The sequence below is a fragment of the Triticum dicoccoides genome, chromosome 3B, assembly GCF_002162155.2.
Source record: "Triticum dicoccoides isolate Atlit2015 ecotype Zavitan chromosome 3B, WEW_v2.0, whole genome shotgun sequence".
Taxonomy (NCBI): domain Eukaryota; kingdom Viridiplantae; phylum Streptophyta; class Magnoliopsida; order Poales; family Poaceae; genus Triticum; species Triticum dicoccoides.
Window position 1 is genome coordinate 518,717,932 of NC_041385.1, and position 7,258 is coordinate 518,725,189.

Genomic DNA, 7,258 nt, shown 5'->3' on the forward strand with positions numbered 1-7,258 from the left:
ACCCCAGGCGCTGGGCCAAGCAATCCGGAAGCCGCAGACCGAGCCGAAGCGCCGAGGATCGCCCTGGATCAGCCACAGGCAACGGAGCTACCCCGGCGGACAGTTAACCCGCCACAGTATGTGCCTACACCACCGGGTCACGTTTCGAGCCCCCTGGATAACATGATTGCTGCGGCTTCACGCTTGGCAGCCATTCCAATGGAAGGAGATTCAGTAGAGGCGGTTGAGACACGGCGGGTGTCGGTGTCAAAACTGGCGGATCTCGGGTAGGGGGTCCCGAACTGTGCATCTAGGTGGATGGTAACAGGAGACGAGGGACACGATGTTTTACCCAGGTTCGGGCCCTCTTGATGGAGGTAAAACCCTATGTCCTGCTTGATTGATATTGATATTGTGGATGTTTACAAGAGTGGATCTACCATGAGATCAAGGAGGCTAAACCCTAGAAGCTAGCCTATGGTATGATTGTAATGGTTGTTGTTGTGTCCTACGGACTAGAGCCATCCGGTTTATATAGACACCGGAGAGGGCTAGGGTTACATAGAGTCGGTTACAATGGTAGGAGATCTATGTATCCGTATCGCCAAGCTTGCCTCCCACGCCAAGGAAAGTCCCATCCGGACACGGGACGAAGTCTTCAATCTTGTATCTTCATAGTCTTGGAGTCCGGTCGATGATGATAGTCCGGCCGATGATAGTCCGGCTGATGATGGTAGTCCAGCTATCCGGACACCCCCTAATCCAGGACTCCCTCAGTAGCCCCTGAACCAGGCTTCAATGACGATAAGTCCGGCGCGTATATTGCTTGGCATTGCAAGGCGGGTTCCTCCTCCGAATGATAGAAGATTGTGAACACCAGGATAGTGTCCGGCTCTGCAAAATAAATTCCACATTCCACCGTAGAGAGAATAACATATACACAAGTTCAATCTGCTGACGTTTTTTGCGGCATGACGTCACGCCACTACCAAGCCATTACTTGAATCGTGTTTTACTCTACCACCTCAGCGCATTTAGCGAAGCGGTTTCCTTGGCACGTCTTGTCGAAGCAGAGATCGTGTTCCCCCTTAATCCGGGATTCTCATCAATACGGACGTGGGTAACCCAACCGCGCCATTGATGGTGACGCTTGGGGGATAAGCGAGTTTTACCAGGCCGGTGGGGGACGCGTAGACTTCGCCCGCCCATATAAGGGATAAGGATTCACTTTTTCACCTACGCCTTCTTCCTCCTTTGCTTATCCATCTCCGCGCACTCGAGCTCCAGCGCCCAAGCCCGCACATCTCGTCTCAACCTTCCCCAGTTATGTTCGAAGCGGGAGGCAAGTGGATGACCTCCTCCGTTACGGAGGAGCACATCGAAAGATTGCGCAGCGCCGGCTACCTGTTCGGCGACAACGCGCACCGGCTGCCCGACGAGGGGCGGCTCATCCCCACCCCCAGGCCCCATGAGAGGGTCGTTTTTCTTCCCCACTTCCTCCGCGGACTGGGTTTTCCACTTCACCACTTTGTCCGGGGGCTCATGTTCTACTACGGCCTGGATTTCCATGATCTGGTGCCGAACTTCATCCTCAACATCTCGGCGTTTATCGTCGTGTGCGAGGCCTTCCTCTGCATCCAGCCCCACTTCGGCTTGTGGCTCAAGACCTTCAATGTCAAGCCGAAGGTAGTGAAGGGCACTCAAGCGGAGTGCGGAGGCGCCATGTTGGGCAAGATGCCCAATGTCCTTTGGTTCGAAGGGGCCTTCGTGGAATCCGTCGAGGGGTGGCAATCGGGGTGGTTCTATATCACCGAGCCGCGCGACCCTAAGTGGGCGGCGGCCCCCGAGTTCAGATCTGGTATCCCCATGCAGCTCACCTCCTGGAAAGAGAAGGGCTTGCTGTGGGGTAGTTCGGAGGAGCTGACGGTACTCCAAGCCTGTATCCAGAAGCTGGTGAAGAAGCTCAGGCTGGTTAACGTGGTCCAAGTCATGCTCGTCCGCCGGATTCTCCCATGCCAAGAGCGGGCATTCAATCCGTGGGAGTTCAATCCGGAACAGCACCAGGCGCTGAGCGGGCTCTTTGACACGACGTACGAAGGCGCCTGGAGGGTGCTGTTTAAGGGCCCGAAGCCCCCGCATCCGCGACTGAAGATCGCGGATTTCGCTCGCAGCGCCAAGCCGACGAGGTAAGTGATTCTACCTCTTTACGGGACACTTGCTTTTCATAGTTTGACTCTATGCGGGTTTTAATTTCCCCTTTTCCTTTGACAGGACTGGATGAGGAAGGCGGAGCAGATTATCTGCCCGGCTCCCATGCCAGAAAACCCAGTAGACGCCCGTCTAGCGAGGCTGCTGGTTCCGGCACCGCACGTGGTGCCGGAGAAGAAGGCCAAGAAGGAGGCGACGGGTGCTCGAAAGAGTTCCCGTTTTCAGGTGTCCGACGACTCCGGGGCGGACTCCTCCCCCGAAGACGAGGAGGAGAAAGAGGACTCTCTCCCAGAGGAGGGAGAGAGGAAGAGGAAGGCTTCCCCAACAGGGGAGGCCGAAGGGTCCAAGAGGGGAAGGACTATTCCCCCGGACAGCTCCGCCAACATCAACGTTGGCGAGGAAGAATGGCCTTCAAGGGCCAGGCCTCCATCGAGATCGTAAGTATCTAGATTCCTGAGTGATTTATAATTTTTTTTTCTGTGTCACATAGTGTCATTCTGATGCCGCATGCTGCCTGTAGTCCGGCCAATGATGATCTTCCCGCTTCATCGAGCGGGTCGTTGGCTCCGTCGGATGTAGATTCCATCTCGACTGCCTCCACCCCTCGCGACATCGAGGACGCCGAGTTGGGATCCCAAGAAGGGACCCATCAGGGGGAGGCTCCAGAGGCGCCACAAGGCGTCCTCCCGGACTTTGCGCCGGACTCCATATCAGAACCCGCAGTGGTTCCGAAGTCCGGCCGGTGGCCCCTTCGCACGAAGGGCAAGACCGTGACGCCGACGGCTTCCGTCCAACCGGAGGCGCCGGACAATTTGTTGGAGGCGCTGCAGAGCGCTTCCATCGAGGAAGAACACCGCACTATTATGAGTGCGGTGATTCAGAAGGTACAGCTTGCCAAGAGCGGGCTGACCGAAGCCTGCAGTAGCCTTCTATCAGGCTTTGAGGTAAGAAGTTAAAAAATATGCAATGTAATACCGCATAGATAGTAGCCCCTGATGCTCGGTTCGGTGTTCGGAAAGAAAAGCCGGACTGAGGATCTGAAAAAAAAGAAGATATACGTAGGGTTGCTAAAAAATTATGTCAATATGGGTTGCAGGCTGCGCTACTGACCTCTGCCGCACTGACTGCGGAGGTCGGTGCTTTGAAGCAGGAGCTCGAGCGGTCCAAGCAAGAGCTCGGCCGCGCCAAGAAGCAGCTCCAGGACAAAGAAGGTGAGTAACACCACTTTGAACTTGTACCTTACAGAAAAGGATTTAGGTTGCAACAAAAAATAACAAGGATAACATGGGTACTGCAGGGGCCACGAACAAGGTGGCGACCCTGAAGGAGGCCGTGTCTGCAGCCGAACGCAATGTGGCCGCGGAACGGGCAGAGCGAGAAAAGCAGGAGGCACGGGTGGCGGTGGTTCAGCAAGAGCTCCAGGCTCTCATGGAAAAGCATGAGAGTTTGGAGTGTGACTCAAAGACTCGAGAGTCCGAGCTTGCCTCGGCTCTCAAAAGTGCCAAGACTGCCAAGGCCGATTCCCATAAGTCCCTTCAGGAGATTGAGTTGGTGAGGAAGATAGCGGCGGGTAAGGCATTTTTCATGCAAAGCAAGCATGTGAATGTAAATTACGTGTTACTTACCCGATTTCGGAGCTCTCCAGGGGCGTTTGCAGATCTGCCTCGCAGCGTGTCTGATGCCGCCGCATTCTACCGAGCCGAGGAGGGGAGCTCAACGGAGAAGGCCTTCTGGTCTCAGTATGCTGAGGCCGGCCATCCGGTGCCCCCTAGTGACCAGCTGAAGCAGCTGGTCGAGCTCCACAAGGTGGCCGAGCAGGCCATGAAGGGCCTCATAGTCCGGCCGTGGCCTGGAGAGGCCATGCCTGGGAGCTACTTCGGTCTCATGCGACGGTTGGTGGATGCGTGCCCCTGGGTGGAGGTTATCAAGCGCTCCGCCTGTATTGAAGGTGCTCGTCGGGCCCTTGCCCGCGCAAAGGTGCATTGGGGCAAGCTGGATGCGGAGAAGCTAATCACTGACGCGCCACCAACGGGCACGGAATATCGTACGCCCGAGATGTACTATAAGACTGTCCTGAAGGGTGCCCGCAAGATTGCGGATGAGTGCCCCAGGGATGTAATTATTGAGTAAATTCGCAATGTGTTATCCCGCGCGCTGAAAACTTTGTTCATATGCGCTAAGCAACGCTTGTTAATTTAAAATATTACCTTCTGTGCGGCCATTTATTAAATCTGAGAGATGGCAAGTCGTCGGCTTCAGCCCCCATGCCACGAGTGCTGGGGTGTTCGGGATAAACTTGAGCACTTTTGTTCCCATTTTGGGGTCCATCTAGGGAGGCGCTCAACACAACGAACAAGGCAACCGAACTTATAGTGCTTGAACACTCTCACTTAGCCATAGAATTCTATATTTTTAAATTTCAGTGAAGCCCCTAGTATTCGGAAGACCGAATTAGGGGCGCTATCCACGCCTTCGTCGGACATTATCCGGAACTTCGCTCGAAGCGGCGTAGGTCTTTAAGGACTCGAAAGGACCTCTCGAACAGCGACCAGTCTCTCGCCTTATCATGACAGTCAGTTTTAGCTTTCTCCACTGAGGCGTTAACCCGGCTCAACCGGGGCGCAATCGAAGTGGTTCTCCCAGTGCTACCTTAGCCGATAGAACGGAACGTAAGGTCCCAAACATGGGAGCCGGGCAAACCCAACTATTGACCCAAGACATGATTCAGAGCCGATTCATATAATGCTATAAGTTCGGGGTGCCGCACTTGTGAAAGTGTTCGGACTTTATCACACCATAATGCGGGGAACATAAGCCCCTGGTGTATTTGGCCGTACCAAAATGTACGGATGCAACATGTTGTAAATGAACATATATATATAAGGTAATGCAATTATGGGCAAAAAAGTGCTGCATTTTATTTGAGAAGATCTGCTATGAGTGCGGAATGATACAAATAGTGCGGAAAGCAAGGGATTGGACGAATTAAAGGCGTCTCCCTCCAGGGGTAGGCCGCGGAATGGTGTATGTAACAAATTTAATGCTCGTAATGGAGACCACCTGAGTGTTCGTCGCGGCCTTTGTCCCTCCCTGGCTGTTGCATCATGAGTTCGGCAGGTTCGCCGCCGGACAGAGTTTTGTATAAAAAAAGAGAGAAATAAAAGATAAAAAGAGTGACACACTTGGGAGCCCCTGGTGTGGTCGAACCTCACTCTGGGTCTGTTCTGGTTGTGCCTCTCCCCCTATGCCCATGGTATCTCCAGGGCGTAATTATGTACACGGAGAGTTTGTCTTACAATTGTGCGAGGGCTGGGGTTGAGGCTGCATTGCTACGCGTGCTCTGAACATGCCAGGTGGTCTTGGTTGATGTTGCTCCGGGCGCGTTTGGCCGTGTCCGGTCGTTTAACGGCCGGACTCGAAAATTGCCTTAAAAGGCTGCTCTGTACTTCTGCCGCGAGAGCCGCTGTATGTTCCTCCGTTCGAAGGGAGCGTTCCGTGTTTCCATTGACCGTGATGACTCCACGAGGGCCTGGCATCTTGAGCTTAAGGTATGCATAATGCGGCACCGCGTTGAATTTTGCGAACGCGGTTCGTCCGAGCAGAGCGTGATAGCCACTGTGGAACGGGACTATGTCAAAGATTAACTCCTCGCTTCGGAAATTATCCGGGGATCCGAAGACCACTTCCAGTGTGACTGAGCCTGTACAACTGGCCTCGACACCTGGTATGACGCCTTTGAAGGTTGTCTTTGTAGGTTTAATCCTTGAAGGGTCTATGCCCATCTTGCGCACTGTATCCTGATAAAGCAGGTTCAGGCTACTGCCGCCGTCCATCAGGACTCTCGTGAGGTGAAATCCATCGACGATTGGGTCTAAAACCAATGCGGCGAATCCGCCATGGCGGATACTGGTCGGATGGTCTCTTCGATCGAAAGTGATCGGGCAAGAGGACCATGGGTTGAATTTTGGGGCGACTGGCTCCATCGCGTATACGTCCCTTAGTGCACGCTTCCGCTCCCTCTTTGGTATATGCGTTGCGTATATCATGTTTACCGTCCGAACTTGAGGGGGGAATCCCTTTTGTCCTCTGTTGTTCGGCGGCTGAGTCTCTTCCTCGTCATCGCTGTGTAGCCCCTTGTCACTGTTTTCGGCGATTAATTTGCCTGCCTGCTTGAATACCCAACAATCTCTGTTGGTGTGGTTAGCTGGCTTTTCGGGGGTTCCATGTATTTGACAGGAGCGGTCGAGTATTCGGTCCAAATTGGACAGGCCCGGAGTGGTTCTTTTGAATGGCTTCTTCCGTTGACCGGGCTTGGAGCCTCGGAATCCGGCGTTGACTGCCGTATCCTCATTGCTGTCGCCGTTAATGCGGCGTTTGTTTTTGTTTCGACGCGACCTGCCATTGCGGTCCTTGGTATCTGGAATGCCAGCGTTTTTGCTGAGGTTGTTGCTGCGAGCCAGCCAGCTATCCTCTCCCGCATAAAAACGGGTCATGAGTGATGTGAGGGCTGCCATGGATTTCGGCTTTTCCTGTCCTAGGTGCCGGGCCAGCCACTCATCGCGGATGTTATGTTTGAAGGCAGCGAGGGCCTCTGCATCCGGACAGTCGACGATTTGATTTTTCCTTGTTAAGAACCGTGTCCAGAATTGCCTGGCCGATTCGTCTGGCTGCTGGATTATGTGGCTTAGGTCATCTGCGTCCGGTGGTCGCAAATACGTGCCCTGGAAGTTGTCGAGGAATGCGGCTTCCAGGTCTTCCCAGCATCCAATTGACTCTGCGGGCAGGCTGGTAAGCCAATGCCGAGCTGGTCCTTTAAGCTTGAGCGGGAGATATTTGATGGCGTGAAGATCGTCGCCGCGGGCCATATGTATATGGAGGAGATAATCCTCAATCCAAACCGCGGGGTCTGTTGTGCCATCGTAGGATTCGATATTAACGGGTTTAAACCCTTCAGGGATTTGATGATCCATTACTTCATCAGTGAAGCATAGTGGGTGTGCGGCGCCTCTGTATTGAGCAATATCGCGATGTAGCTCGAGAGAGCGTTGTCTGCTGTGTTCGGCCCGGCCGG